Here is a 17,600-nt window from a genome sequence, read left to right on the forward strand (position 1 = left end):
GAACAACCATGGTCTTATCCGTCAATTCATCACACGTCACGATACGAACGTACTTAATCCTGCGTTTTTCCTAATTTGTATTTCCACATTTATTCTTTCCTTAACAAAATCTACACAATCCCATAACAAATTCGTATATAATAACACATTATATACTTCAATCATTCACAAATAAACATCTAAATTTAACTATATGAACTTACTCGGCTAATTTGTAGAAGATATTGAAATTTAGGGACTATTCCGTAACTTTTTCTTTTCCTCGTTCTTCTTTGGATTCTTGATCTATAATATAAAATATTTCTACTCATTAGCATTTATTTGATTTCTATTTCACTTCACAATTTATGCTGTTCAAATTTTTAAATGGCACTTTTACCCTAAAATTTACAGTTTTCACAATTTAGTCCCTGGTCAATTCACCCATCAATTGAACTAATTTTTCTCAATTAACACTTTATTTTATCATTATAAACTATTTCAAAACCTTTTATATTCTTAATTTCAACAGCAACCTTCAATTCACAACTTTTTCACAATTAGGTCTTAAATATCATTTCCTATCAAAATCACTTAATAAAACCACCTTAATATGAAATTAGAACTTAAATTTCATAATAATTAATCATAAAATTCCTTATCCATCCAGGGTAACTTCCAATTTCACCCATAAAATCAAAAACTAATGAATTCTATAAGTGGACCTAATTGTAAAAATCATAAAACATAAAATTATCAAGAAAAGCAAGAATTAAACTCACATGATGTAAAAATATGAAAACCAGCTTTCTCCAGACCTTCTATGGCGTTTTGGCTGAGAAAATATGAAGAAATGCCTAGATTTTTCAATTACATCATTATTTAACTATTAACTTTTATCCTATTTCCAATTTTGCCCCTTGTTCACATTGTTTTCTTGCTTATTTCATACCTAAACCGTCCAGCCATTAACCTTTGGGTCTAATTGCTCTTTAAATCCATCTTTTTAAATACTTAGGCTATTTACTCACAATTTAACAAATTTTGCGCTATTTTCAATTTAGTCCTTTTTAATTAATCAGCCATCCAAACGTTAAAATTTTCTAACGAAACTTTAATACTAACTCAATGACACTCCATAAATATTTATAAAAATATTTATAGCTCGATTTTTAATTTTAAGGTCTCGACACCTCGTTTTTGACCCGTTTGACCTAATAAATTCTTTTAATTCACTAATTTCACCAATTCACAAATTCTTCTAAATTCTTACTTGACTCATAAATATTAAATCACCATTTCCGACACCACTGAAAATTAGGCCGTTACACCTTCTACTGCTAGTTTATTCTCTTTGTACTGAAGCCGGAGCATGAGTCCCAGCTTTCTCAGATTGAGCTTGGTCGGTAGACATTTACTATAAGAAAAACACATTTAAATGGTCAGGAGATATCACACTATCAATAATAATTTAAATGGCATGTATAGCTAATCCCGTATTTACTATGTTTGCCCGAGAACCAGCTAAACCGTAGCTCTGATACCAACAAATGTAACACCCCCTACCCGTATTCATTGCCGGAATAGGGTACGAGGTATTACTGGAGTTTATGATTATTTTTATATTCAATATAGCCCCTTTATAAATATCTAATCTTCCCTGCAATATTAAATCGGGACCAATCCACATCAACCAAACCAATTCAACATATTTTCAAGATAAATTCATGCATAGTTATAAGATAACGTCATTACATACCCAAAACTAGGTTAACCATACTAATGGCTAACTTTACATTCATTTCACATTAACATTTACTTTATTAGCTTATACATGCCATTGATTTCCAAAATAAAGTTTCTTTATATACCGAAATCCTGAGGTTGATAGTGTGATGCGTCTCCGACCAAATCCGACCTCTGAGCTCTTAACACTACAAAACAGGGGAAAATGAAACAGGGTAAGCACTTTGTGCTTAGTAAGCTCATGTAACAAGAATTATATTTACCTAATATTTTCAATACAATACAATAAACATTCATATATCCATTTAATGCATTATTACCCTAACATGCACAAACTCAACATTCAAGTTAGTAAAATAATTTCCATGTACCAATAATATATACTATGATTGATGAGCTCATTAATACCATGATTTCCATTCCCTTGTTATTTCCTTTCCATATTTATCCCGTTGAATTTCTCGGAATTTAGATGGATTTTTCAGAGGTACACTTTTAGTGTACATTTTCGGGTCCGTCAATTCATATTCATGTGCGCACATTTCCATTTCAGAGAGTACACTCATGAACCTCATCCTTACAAATGGATTACCATCCGCTAAATCCTCAGAATATAAACTCATAGAGTATTGTCAGATTACTAGTCCAAAGCTAAATCCTCGCAACGACAATTACTCTAATGAGCTTGGATCAATTACCAGTCCAGGCTAAATTCAGACCCTAATTAGGATTACCCGTCCGGCCTAAATCCATTTTCCACATATTCTTCGGGAGGCTATATCAGGATAGGATCACCCGTCCGAGCTAGATCCTTTTTACCGTCAATTCCTTTTCAAAGATCTATCGAAATTTCCTTTCATTCAACCGAGATTTCTTCCCCTTTTATGAAATATATCAATGTTTCATAAATTTCCATATAATGATCATTCAAATCATATTTATATAAAAAACATGCATTTCAAGCATTTAAGAATATAACTCAAGTTACATGAACTTACCTTGATACTTGTTCGTGTACAAAAATCTACAAATCCTGAACTTTTTCCTTTCCTCGATCTAGCTTCATATTTGAACCTTCTGGATCTAAATAAATAAATTTAATTATCAAATTAATACATTTCATGTTCATATGCAACATTCTCTATAATTCAACTATCATTTATAGTTCATTCAAAGCTGTCTACTTGAGTCATAGTCACTAAATTATTTTTATCTTGATCTACAGAACTCAAAATTAATATCCGATAATTTTTCCTGAAACTAGACTCATATATCTTCTTGCCATAAAATGTTCAGAATTTTTGGTTTAGCCAATTAGTACAGTTTATTCTTTAAAGTCACCCTTGTTCTGCTGTCTGACAGTTCTAACCCTTCTTCACTAAAAATTAATCATCTCTTCATAAGGAATTTAGATGATGTTTCTGTTTGTTTCTATTGAAAATAGACTCATTAAGGATTCTATACATATAAATTTAATCCCATAATTATTTTTATTCAATGTTTTATGATTTTTCAAAGTCAGAACAGGGGAACCCAAATTCATTCTGACCTTGTCTCACAAAATTCATTATATCTCAAAATTTACAAATTCATTGCTTACACCGTTTCTTCTATGAAAAACTAGACTCAATAAGCTTTAATTCCATATTTTTTTCATCTTCTAATTCGATTCCTACAATTTATGGTGATTTTTCAAAATTAGTCTACTGCTGCTGTCCAAATTGTTTTAGTGCAAGCTATTTGCTATTTATTACCATTTTCCCCCTAAGCTTTTAAAAAATGATAATTTCATCCCTACTCAATTAGCCTCTCAATTAAGCTTATTTTTCTCAATTAACACTTTATTCTATCACCTTAAACTAGTTTACAACCTTTAGGAATCAAAATTTCAGCAATAGACTTTAATTCCAAGCATTTTCACAATTTGGTCCTAAAAATCAATTTCTATTGAAATTACCTAATAAAATAATCTCATAAATAAATTAAAGCTTTAATTTCATTCTATTTCATCATAAACTTACAGCACTCAATCATGGTGACTTTAAATTTCATCAATGAAATCAAAAACTAATGAATTTAATAGTAGGATCTAGTTGTAAAAGTCTTAGAAACACAAAAATTACAAGAAAAAAGCAAGGATTAACTCACTTGGTGCAAAAATTATGAAATACCAGCTTAGAGAACCCTCCTATGGCGTTTTTAGCTGCTGGAATTGAAGAGAAATGAAGAGAAATCTAGATATTTCCTATTTTGTCTTACTTTTATTTAGTTAATTTTGTAATATTCCAATTTTGCCCTAATTTATCAATTTTCCTGTTGATTTCATGCCCTTGCCGTCCAGCCCAAATAAATTTTGGGTCTAATTTCTTTTTAAATCCTCTCTCATTAGACACTTAAGCTATTTAATCATCTCATCCACTTTTACACCTTTTACAATTTAGTCTTTTTCATTTAATTAACTATCCAAACATTAAAATTTCCTAACGAAATTTTAATACCACATTACTAACATTTCATAAATATTTATAAAATTATTTTCGACTTGGTTTTACGAGATAGAGGTCCCAATACCTTATTTTACCCAATTTCTTCAATAATTTCTTTTTTTAACTAACCACTAAATCGGTAAAATTTTTCTATTAATATTTTCATACGATTTTCCTATCATATCAATTTTTATGCAAAAATATTGAAATAAATTTCTCTTTAAATTGGATTTGTGGTTACGAAACTACTATTCTGATAACCTTGAATTTAGGCCATTATACTTATTCTTAATTGTGAGTTTAACCATTGCTTTAATTTTCTAGTATATTAATTCAGGTTTTTGATGCGCTTATTCAGTGGAGCAAAAGTCCCCGTTTAAGAGTAGATCATTCATAATTAAGCGGAGTTGCATACAATCCTAGAGATAGGACGACATAAATCTGCCGAATTAGAGTCAAATTTAATAAAGGAATCCATAGATGGAGTTAATGCGACAATAGGAGTTTTAATTAGAAAGAGATTTCAATTAATCAACCTAGAGTCAGTTGTTTTTTGCCTCGAGAGAGATATTAACATAAATTAGGTATTTCTACGGATTAAGTCAAGTGAATAAACTGTCTAATTCAAAGGTAATAAGTGAAGTCTAGGTGGATTCTTCCTCGGGTATTGTCTTCTCCATCGGTTTTCTAAAAAGTATTTTTTCAACTTTAATCTCTGTTGTAATATTAGTTAATTAGATAATTAGTTTTAGTTTAAAAAAACATTCGTTAATTCTTAGGTTAGATAATAAAAAGATAGTAATTACTAGTACTTTTAGTTCTCGTGGATACTATATTTCTGGTCTCACCATAACTATACTACCGTTCGATAGGTGCGCTTACCTTAGTCGAATTTTTAGTTAGTTTAATGACCATTATACACAATCATGTGGCTAAGGGACACGCCCATGTGGCCATAGGAAATGCTCGTGCCTCAGGCCGTGTCCAACCTCGTGTAACACTCTGACTTAGATCACGCGGCTAGCCACACGTCTGTGTGCTAGGCCGTGTGGTCAATTTATATTTCAAAAATTAGGTGCAGGTTTCACACGACCAAGGCACATGCCCGTGTGCTAGACCGTGTGTCTCACACAACTGAGACACACACTTTTGTCTCTCGCCCGTGTGAAAATACCTGAGCATTCTGTTTTGAAAATTTTAAGTTGCAGGGGACACATGGCCAAATCACACACCCATGTGTTAGCCGTGTGTCTCACGCTGTCCAGTCACATGCCTGTGTTTCTGGCCATGTGGACTCAAAATGAACCTTGGACATTAAGTTTACTCTTCCCTGCAACCTTGAATATCAAACAACTTAAAACTCAATCGTACAATCACTTTAAAATACAATTGAATACATTTAAAACGTGTCAAAACAATCAAGCTAATGACCTAGCCAATGTACCCTCATGGGTACTTCACATTTATTATCAGAACAATCCAATAAAACTTCATTCAAGCCAATCATGCCAATTTCAACCCAATTTTGCCTATATTATACTCACTTATGCATCAACTTAAACATTCCATATTAAACTTCAACATAACACACACACTGTAATACCCCATACCCGTACCTGAAACCGGGATAGGATACGAGGCATTACCGAGATTTTCAGAATAATTTCAATTAATTTATATTATTTAGTATTCATTTTCATGTTTCATGTAACATCCTTTTCATATATTCAATTCAAAATATCATATAAAATATGATACAATACTTAAATTGTCATATTTACATTCAGGATATACGAACCTACCTGACTAAATTGCAAATACCAAGATTTAGGGGATATTGGTAATTTACCATTTTTCCAAATTTCACCCAATCTTAAATTGATAATTTCATTCAATTCATTGATTTAGATAATAAAACAATTCATTCCCTTCAATTTAGTCATTTTTGACATTTTTACAAAATTACCCCCTAAAGTTTTACTTTTATTCAATTTAGTCTATGAGCTTAAAACATGCAAATTAGCCATGCTAACTGAATATTCATATATATTTTCCTCCTCCTCCTCTCCATTCCACATCCTTAATGTATATAACACACTTGTAAGTAACATTATCTATAATTTTTATTATTTACTTTTATGGATATTTAAGCTGTCCATCTGTGTCGTAGTCACTAAATTATTTATATCTGGAGCTATAAAACTCCAAATTAAGATATGCTAATTTTCCCTGAAACTAGACTCATATATATTCTTACCATAAAATTTTTAGAAATTTTCAGAAAGTTACCCCTGTTCTGCTGTCTGACAGTTTCGACCCTTCTTCACTAAAAATTAATTATCTCACAGTACAAAACTCAGATAATATTCCCATTGATTTATCCTGAAAATAGACTCATTATGTAACAACCTAATTTTTAGTGGTATCGGAACAGTGATTCGAGATCACTAAATCCGATAAATGAGTAGGAAATATTATTAATTTAGTGAGTATAATTTAAATGTGAAGTTAGGAAAAATTTTGAAGTAGTGAATAGTGTACTAAAAATAAATATTAAAATAATTAAATCGAAAACGAGGTATCGAGACCTCGGGAATTTTAAATCGAGCCATAAATATTTTTATAAATAATTATGGAGTGTTAATAAGTCAGTATTAAAGTTTCGTCAAGAAATTTTAAAGTTTTGATAGTTAATTGAACAAAAAGGACTAGAATGTATTAAATGCAAAATTTTGGGAAATGATTAAATAGCTTAAATGATAAAATAAAGAGGGTTTAAAAGGGAAATAGACCCAAGGTCTCTTTGGGCTGGACGGCAATGGCATGAAATCAGCAAGAAAATAAGGAGAATTAAGGGAAAAATTAGAAAATTGCAAAATTTACTTAATAAAGCTAGGACTAAAGTAGAATTATCTAGATTTATCTTTATTTTTCTGCATTCTCATCAGAAAAAACACCATGAAAGAGTTCCCTTAAGCTGGTTTTTCATATTTTTACAACTAGGTCCACTTGTTAAATTCATTAGTTTTTGATTCTATGAAAGAAATTGAAAGTTTATATGAATATTTTCTGGAAGTATATGATGATTTGGCATGGAATTAGAGCTTTAAATTATTTATATGCTGATTTTATTGAAAGAATTGAATAGAAAGTTAATGTTTGGGATCTAATTGTAAAAGAGTTTGAAGTTAGAGTTTTATGTAGAAATTCTAAATTTCAATAGTTATGAAATAACTTATAATGTCTAGGAAAAGTATTAATTGAGAAAATTATCTTAATTGAGGGGTTAATTGAGCTAGGACTGAATTGTATGAATTGTGAAATTTGGGGCAAAATGGAAATCAACATTTTGCACTAAAACTGTTTTGGACAGTAGCAGTAGTCTAACTTTGAAAAATCACCAAAAATTGTAGAAATGGAATTAGAGGATGAATAAAATATGAAATTAAAGCTTATTGAGTCTAGTTTCTTATAGAATAAATTATGTAAACAATGGAATTGTAAATCATGAGATATGATAAATTTTATGAGACAAGGTTAGAATGATTTGGGGTTCTCCTGTTCTAACTTTGTAAAATCATAAAAAATTGGATAAAATTAATTAGGGGCTTAAATTTATATTTTTAGAACCTGAATGAGTTTATTTTCAAGAGAAATAAACGGGAACACCATTCAAATCCTGTACGAAGAGATAATTAATTTTTAGTGAAGAAGGGTCGGTACTGTCAGATAGTAGAATAGGGGAGACTTCAATGAATAAACTGTATTAATTGGCCCAACCAAAAATTATGAAATTTTTATGGTAAGAATATATGTGAGTCTAGTTTCAGGGAAAATTATCGGATCTTAATTTTGAGTTTCGTAGCTCCAGATATAAATAATTTAGTGACTACGACACGGGTGGATAGTCTGAATATTCACATTAGTATTTAGTGAAAATTATGGATAAGGTTACTTACAAGTGTGTTATTTATACCAAGGATGTGGATAGAGAGGAGGAGGAGGAAAAATATATGAATGGATCATGTATAAATTGATCACATGCCCGATTATAATCGATAAGTGTTGGATTAGAAATGATATAATATTTTATTTGGAATATTTATTATAAAATTATGATTATTGTTATAATACAAAAATTGAACTTGTGAGTTTATATGGCTAAATTTTAGTGATTATTTGTTAAATTTATGAATTTTCATGATGTGTTATTTCATATGTATTGATAATAAAATCGTGAATAATGTAAAAGTATGAAAATTGAATAAATGATCAAGTTGAGCATTTCAGTTCAGTGACAAGATGAATTGAAGGAAAATACCATAGTTGGACCATGGTAACAAGTGATAAGTGATAGCTTCGGCTACACTTATCTGATCAAGGACAAATGAAAGTGATAAGTGATAGCTTCGGCTACATTTATCTGATTAAGGACAAATGACAAGTGAAAAGTGGTAGCTTCGCACACCGATCAATGAAAAGTGGTAGCTCGGCCACGATCAATGAAAGTGGTAGTCTGCCACTACGATCGATGAATAGTGGTAGCTTCGGCTACAAGTGACAAGTGATTTTCGTATAAGACCATATCTAGGATATGGCATCAGTGTGATATATGCTACCGTATAAGACCATATCTGGGATATGGCATCAGTGAGATACGTGATTCGTGTAAGACCATAGCTGGGTTATGGCATCGATATGTGATATGTGATTACGTGTAAGACCATAGCTGGGCTATGGCATCGATATGTGATATGTGATCACGTGTAAGACTATAGCTGGGCTATGGCATCGATATATGAATATGTGTAAGACCATAGTTGGGCTATGGCATCATTATGTGAAGATGTGTAAGACCATAGTTGAACTATGGCATCGAGAAAACGAAGTACTCAATTCTGTAAGACGTTCACTAATTTGACAAAGTTTGGTAAGTGTTACATGGAATTATGTGATACAAGGAAGTACGAGTTGATAAGATATGAGTATAGAACTTGGTTGATAAATGAATTCATTTGTGATTATATAATTGTTCATCTTGAATGTAATGTCCATATGTATTGATAATTCAAATGTTTTAATGAATAAAGTTCCGACATGGAATAAATTGAACACGAGGAAAATAATTATGAAATTGAACTCGGAATTCATGAAAATGACGGTTATTGATATATGGAGACATGAGACATTGATATATGAATATGGAAAATGTTTGATAAATGTGTTTATTCATAATTATGGAATTATATACCTCATGTGTACTATTTGCCTAAAGATGATATTTCAAATACTTTGGTTATTTAAGCTTAAATATGAAATAGTATGAAATCAAGATAAGTTGTTATGAAAATATATTTAGATTACAGAGATATGGCTGATATATGTTGTATGATTACAACACGTGAAATTGTGTATATATATATATGAGAAATTTAATGAGAATTGAGCCCATACACGTTTCTTGTTATTTATATGAAGTATACGATTGACAAGGGTGATGAAGTTATAAATAGAGAGTTACACGGGTTGAAAACACGAGCGTGTGACTCTCCAAAGTGTGAAAATTTTCTAAGTGTTGTAAAAGTTTCATATGTTTACGGTTTGATCCCGAACCACCCTGAATATATGTTTTGGGCCCCGTAGGCCCATTTAGACATATGTATGAAAGTTTTTAATTTAGAAGAAATTTTATGGCTGATTTTTACATGATTAATCATATTAAGTTCGGTAATGCCTCGTACCCTATTCTAGGCTCGGAATATGGGTAGGGGGTGTTTCACATTGGGGATTCTAAACATATAACTTTAAGCCTCTAATTATTTTTCTCCAATTTTTGGTGATTTTCCAAAGTCAGAACAGGAGAATCCGAATTCATTCTAACCTTGTCTCACAAAATTCATTATATCTCATAATTTACAATTCAATTGCTTATACTGATTCTTCTATAAGAAACTAGACTCAATAAGCTTTAATTCCATATTTTATTCATCCTATAATTAAATTTCTAAAATTTTTGGTGATTTTTCAAACTTAGACTACTGCTGCTGTCCAAAATAGTCTTAGTGCAAAATGTTGATTTTCTACTTTTAATTTCAATTTAATCCTAGCTAAATTCACTTGCTTTTCTATCTTAATTCATACTTTACTTCTACTCAATTTTTAACCAAACTTAGACATAATTATCTATTTTTCATCATAAAACCATAATTTCGAAATTCTTTCAATTTAGTCCTTAAAGCATAAAACTTATGAATCAATTTACAATTCAATCTTTATATCATTTCTAACTTGAATTTCTATCAATTTAGCCCTTAAGTCATCATTTTATTTAACATGGATAATATCTAAAAATCTAATAACTTTCAAAATATCAACTTAATTTCATCAAAACTTTGTTCAGAAACTTCTAAAACATCAAAATTAAGTAAAAATGGCTTGATTGACTTACCTATTAAAGCTTAAAGCTTCAAACCTTCAATTTTCCTTTTTCCCCCTTTCTTTCTTTTCTTTCTTTCTTTTTCTCCCCTGCTCTCTGTTTCGTTTCATTCTGTTTCTTTTCTATCTTCCTTCTTCTTCTTTTTTATTCCATTTGTTATATATATATAATATAATAACAATAAAAATCTACTAAATAACCAATATTTATTTAACATTTGTATCCATTTATATCCTTACATTTGCCTTTCTTTAATCTATTTATTATATAAATATCTTTTACTTAATACTAATATATAATTTAATAATATACTTATATGATAAGAAAATATACATATATTTTATAATTGTATGTATATTAATATTACACATGTCACCATATCCATATACACCATACATTTGTTTTTTCTTAATTTATTTCAAAATATAATAATATAATTAATTTAATTTGTAATATAATAAAATAATAACATTAATAATATATTTATTATTTAAACAACATAAAAATAAAAGATATTTATGTTTTGCCGCCTCATTCTTTTAGAATAGGCTTAATTCCCTATTTAGTCCCCTTATCTTCTTTAATTCGTAATTAAACTTTTACACTTCATTCAACTTAATCCTTTTTCCTAATCACTCTTAATTAAGTTAAATTCACTTAATTAAACTCTAATTAACCACTCATTTTACTTCAGTAAATATTTTTAATAAATATTTTAAAAATATTTACGAATCAATTTTTCATAAACAGAGATCCGAAATTACACTTTTTCAGTATCGGTAAAATTCAGGTCATTACACACACACATACACACACACACACACACACACACACACATATATATATTTTCATGTATATAATTAATCAATATAATCTTATAACATAATTTACATTCACTTCCCAGAATGACAAGCATAAGACATCCTATGTACATGCCGACACAAAAAGAAACATACATCGCCACGTTTTGAGTTCAGGATCATTGATGGATGCTTAATCGGCAATCTGATTTTACTTAACCTGCGCACGAAAGCAAACCGTACACTGAGTATAAACTCAGTGGTATTTCTATAATCCGAATGCTTTAAAGGTAAAATAATAAAACATACAATAACTATAATCATACAATTAATCAATTCATAGAATAAAGTATTTATAATACATTCAATTCTTAACATTTGCTATCCGAGATAGCTTTTTACAATATAAACACAAATCATTTGAACAACAATATTGTTCGTTCATATTCAATTCATAAATACACAATTCATGTGTCTTTAACCATTTTTCATTCACCACACATTATCAATCATAACACTATTTTATTCAATAACCCCTGTTAATATGACACAGACTCGAACGGGTACATGGATCCAACCAAAACACACAAATTTGGCACCCAGTGCCTCATCGGATAATTCGAAGCAATAAGTTGACACCCAGTGTCTCATCGGCTATACCGAAGTAAATTGGTACTCAATACCTCATCGAATTTATCTGGAGTAATAATTAGCATGCCATCTATATCCGACTCATCCTGATACAGTTAATAGGGTTTCAATTCACTTTTCAAATGGCACAATTATTCAATATTCAATTATCACATTAATCACAAATTCACATACATTCAATACAATATAAAAAATGCTAACACTTACCTTATTTACCTACCATAAACATTTAAATTAAAATATAACAATTAATAATTAAATTCGGATTATAGAAATACAAACTAGAATTTCCGAGCTACTCCTCGTCAACTTTATCTTTTTCTTTCTTAGTCGAAGTTTCCAGTATAGCATTAGCTACGGAAATTAAAACAATTAAAATTCAACAATACAATACAATTTCTCATTGAATATTTCAATTTTTATTCAACTTTTGTCTAAATTCCAATTTAGTCCTTAAACCAAGACTAACTTTATTTCTTTAAAACTAATTCCATATTTTCATTCAATTTTCACTTTAGAATAAATTCAACTCTCTAATTTCATTTAAATCCCTAAATTTTTGAATTTTTACAATTTAGTCCCTAATACTCAAAACTTATAATTTAGTTTACAATTCAATCACTTTTTCATTTCTAACTTAAAATTCTACCAGTTTAACCCCAAATACTTAAATTATTCAACATGAACAACATCTAAAAATTCAATATTTTCTAAAATTTCAACATAGGTTAGTAGTATTTAATACTATGATTCTAAAAACATAAAAATTATAAGAAAATGGACTAAATTGACTTACCAATTGAGCTTTGAACCTTAAAACCCTAATTTTCTCCTTCTTTCTTTCCCTTTTTTCTTTTTCTTTTTTTTCTTCTCTGTTTCATTTGCTCTTGTTCTTCTTTTCTATTATTTTTCTTTCTTTTATTTATTTTATATTTTAATTATACTAATATAATATAATAATATGATAATATAATAATATAATATATTTACTTAAATAATAAGTAAGTATATAATTATTATAAATATATGTATCACATGTCATTACCAAAACCAAACACTTGTTAATTTAATGTTTAATTGCTTATTTAGTCCTTTCACTTTTCTCTAATCTATAATTCAACTTTCTCTCTATATACAATATAATCCTTATACCTAATTACTCTTAATTTATACAAATTCACCTAATCAAAACCTAATTAACCACACAATTAACTTCGTAAATATTTTTAATAAATATTTACGAATCCGTTTTACAAAAACAGAGACCCAAAAATACACTCTTCGATTACCGGTAACTATCGGGTTGTTACATAAATTGTGCATTTCTATGTGTTAAATTGAATTATTGTTTGTGAATTGTATAATTGCCATGAATAAATACCGGTTATATACCCGACAATTATCGAGTCCCATTTGAACTGTAGGAATTCGTAGGATACAAATGACATGTCATTAGGGTTACCGATTTGGTTGGGGTCCTGCATGTATTGTAGACACACCACAGCTCTTATGAGCTTCCCGATACCCAACTCACATAAGCTTCCCGTTTACTGCTTGTATGAGTATATATGAATATGAATTGACAAATCTCAGTTCAGTACACTTCGTGTGTACCACTCGTGTATCCAATAATATTTTAAATGGTTCAACGGGCACAATTCTGTTATTAAATATTATGAGTTTGATATGAACTATTACTACTATGTACATGATGTGCATTATTTGATGAATTCAACCATGTGTATTGGATTTTATATGAGATTTTCATGGCTAACGTGTTGTGATAATGTGTTTAGGTTTTTAGCCCAATTGATTGAGATATACTATGTTTACTTACCTATGTTATGAGAATATGGTAAGTTAAATTTTGTATTATACGAACTTACTAAGCTTAAATGCTTAATTTGTGTTATTTTCCATGTTTTATAGTAAATCGGAAGCTTGTTCGGGTTGTAAGCTGGTCGGAGCTATTTCACACTATCCATCGACTCTTTTGGTACTTTCAGTAAATTAATTCTGGTTATAATGGCATGTATAGGTTAATTTGGTCAATGTTGGCATAAAATTATTTTGTTGAGACTAGTCACTTGAATAGCTTGTGTTTGGTATATTTTGATATGTATATAAGTGGTCTTATCATATTTGAAGTGTATTTGATATGGTTCAATGAAAGAAAGAAAAATGTGGTTTGAATATGCATATATGAATCTGGTCAAATAGGTAAATTGAGATACTTGGTTGACATATCTTTAAATTGTCATTTGAGGTGCCTAAGGGCACATTGGTTGTATGTTGTTATATTTCATGCTTAAGACTTGATTTTAGCTTGGTTTGAATGCCTTGTTATGGTTTGTTCACGTGCTAAAATGTTGAGTTAGTTTGATGTCAAATTGGGTGAGAAATGTGGCTTGGAAAATGGCCTATTTTTGGTCCACACGAGTAGAGACATGGGCTTGTGTCACACACGGCTATGTGACATGGCTATGTGTCCCCTATATCTTTTAATTTAAGCAAGTTAGTATGCTCACACGGCCTAACACATGGGCGTGTGGCTTGGCCATGTGACCCAAGTCAGTATACTCACACTGGCACGGACACGAGCTAGGACACAGTCGTGTGTCCCTATTTCGAATGTCCACACGGTCTAAGACACAGGCGTGTCTCTTGGCCGTGTGGTCACACGACCTAACCACACGGCTGTGTGTCCCCTGCAACTTAATTTCAATGATTTTTGAAAAATTCTTTAAGTGTCCAATTTAGTCTCGATTTTTTTCTAACGCGTATTTTGGTCCTCGAGGGCTTATATAAGGGACTATATGTATGATTTTGATTGGTTAATGACATGAATGTTATATGATATGAAGTGTTTTCATTTTCTGTCACACTGTTCCGGTGATGAATTCGGGTTAGGGGTGTTACATAGTAATTTTGAAATATTTTATAATTTAGTCCCTAATTTTATGAAAATTCTATACTTATTTTATAACACTTTAATATCATTATTCACTTTATTTAAACCTTTAATCACAATATTTATTTCAGATATCAAATTTAAATTATTTACAATTTAGTCCATAGTAATTTCACCATTCTACATCTATTTACATATCGATCAATGAAAAATAAAAACTTTTCACTCCTTATAAGTTAATCCCTAGTTTCATAAAATTCACTAATCACTAAATTATCACTTCTTACGTTACTAAGAGACCTTTAATTACATATTCACTATTAAATTCAATATACATATTCAATAATATTAATAATATATTATTTAATTATTTCATATTAAAATTTAAATACTCAAATATTCAAATCAAAATAAACTAACTTGAATTCAATTTAGTACTTACCTATTTCTTCACTTGAAATTAACCTTTCTCATCACTTTCCCAAGTTTTCCATTCACTTTCATCTTCATCTAAGTTGCTTCCATGATTAATTTTTTTCATAACACTCTAGGTGACTGCCACCTTTACGTGTGTGCGTCGTGGCTTAAAAATGTACAATTAAATGTGGAAGTGAAAGTGCGGTGTCTACAAACGAACATGTCAAATTGTAATATAGTTATGTGTCAATGGAATACCGGGAAGTTATCCAAGGATCCTACCCAATGGATTGCAAGATTGGAGAAAATTCCTATTAAATTAATTACCCTAAAATAATTACTAGTCAAATCAATTTACGAGTTAGAAGTGTCGACTGTCAAATACTCAATATTAAATTAAAGTAAAAATAATAATTAAAGCTAAAAAATATCCTGAGTTAAGTTATCGAAAATTCTTATTCCTAGTTTTGGCAATGCGAGCTACATAGTCTAGAATTAATTGAAGCCCTAGTTATTAACTAAGGAATATCTTTACTAAGAATTACCACCTAAGAAACCATTTTGGTCTCACTTAAGCAAATAGATATCCTTTCAGTCTTATCGCTTAGTACAAGTCTACTTAACAGGATACCCTTTCGGTTTCACTTGTCTAAATATTCTACCAAGGTCATGAATCCTAGTATACTAATTTCTCTTCAATAAATACTCAATTTTAGATAATTATTTACTTAGTTAATTAATCAGGTTAACAATTGAATCATGCAAGATATGTATAAAGCACAAGTTTGTTCTAATATTTACACAAACATTCAATTAACAAAATTAACGAAAGAAATATAAATAAAAGAATAAGAAAAGAATGCTCATATATATATGGCAATAAAGGCACATGTTTGAAACACTCTCTGCTCATGATTGTCAAACTTCGGAATAGAAATCACCGATTAAGCGAACATGAAAAGAAAAATTAAAAACTGAAATTCAAAGTGTGAATTATGAAAGTTGATCTAGGTCTGAATCCCTTTAATTACGGTTACAAAGTGAATTGTATGAAGTGCTAAAATGCCTCTCTAATTAGTATGCCAATTAGGGCCTTAAACCCCCAAAAAAACCCTAAATTGCCTTTGTAAAACGTAGCTGCCGCATTTAGGAATTTGTCGTAACGTTACGGTTTGGAGCACTTGCTTGTTGTAACGTCTAACACTGTTTGTGGATTTTTCTGGCTTCGATGTTTGGTGTCACGACGTCAATATCTTGGTGTTATGCCATTCACTCCCATGTCAATCCAAAAGCTATTTTCAACTCGATCTTTGATGTCGCTACTTTCATGCTTCATTGTTGTGACATTGGCAGTAAATTCAACCCAAAGGTACGTCTTTAGCTCCCAAATCAACCTATGCGACCACATAACCTTATTAACTATCAAAGTAGCATAAAAAACTATTAAAAAGCGTAACATGCTACTTCAACTATAAAGCCATAAATAAAATGACTTATTCAATTTCTTAAACGAGTTAAAATCATGTGAAAAGGGATGTAAATAATAATCTAATTCGTGGCAGATCACTAGGATATGAAATTAAGCTAGGAAAAACTCAATAATAATGCATGAGTGATTTTCCTTTCTTTTTCTCTCTCTTCTTCTTTTTCCTTTTCTTTCTTTTTTGTCCCTTTTTTTTCCTTTCTTTCCCTTTTATTTTCTTATGCCCTAAGCTGTTGCTATTCAGCCTTCCAATTATGTAAAAAATTCAACACTTTTTTTTTCAATTTACTCCATTTATTCCATCATCCAATCAAATTTCAATACTTTTCAACCTTAATTTCCATAAATTTTCTCTCTCATTTACATCTCATAGCTTAGAATTTTTTTATCCCATCATTATGTCTCCGAATATCAATTAGCTTTATACGAGCTTCCGAAAGCTCTCTTGACGATAAATAATTGACTAATGACTAAATTATAAAGTTTTCAATCTATCAGGTTGAAGTAGTGATGTTACTCATCGTCTATGTCTCGTCGCGACATGAAGAATTTGACATTGTGACGTGTGTTCTGTTTCCACGAAAATAATATATTTCAATTCACGACACTTAAAACAATGTCTAATAAGCACCTTTAAACCAGACCAGCCACCATATCATTCATATATACCTATTTCCAAACTTAAATATTA

General features: G+C 30.0%; 1 long non-coding RNA gene across 2 annotated transcripts; it reads right to left on the bottom strand.

The window, feature by feature from the left end:
- Positions 1–1,125: 1,125 nt before the first annotated feature.
- LOC128292763 (uncharacterized) lies at positions 1,126–10,794 on the bottom strand. Of its 2 annotated transcripts, XR_008282673.1 has the most exons (4): positions 10,660–10,794; positions 2,724–2,808; positions 1,851–1,913; positions 1,126–1,396 (listed from the first exon to the last, which is right to left on the bottom strand). It is a non-coding gene; the product is annotated as an uncharacterized LOC128292763 (long non-coding RNA). The 2 variants fall into 2 exon arrangements; XR_008282672.1 differs by lacking the exon at positions 1,126–1,396 and having other exon boundaries at positions 1,689–1,913.
- Between the last annotated feature and the right edge of the window lie 6,806 nt (positions 10,795–17,600).

This window comes from Gossypium arboreum, chromosome 5 (assembly GCF_025698485.1).
Source record: "Gossypium arboreum isolate Shixiya-1 chromosome 5, ASM2569848v2, whole genome shotgun sequence".
Lineage (NCBI taxonomy): Eukaryota > Viridiplantae > Streptophyta > Magnoliopsida > Malvales > Malvaceae > Gossypium > Gossypium arboreum.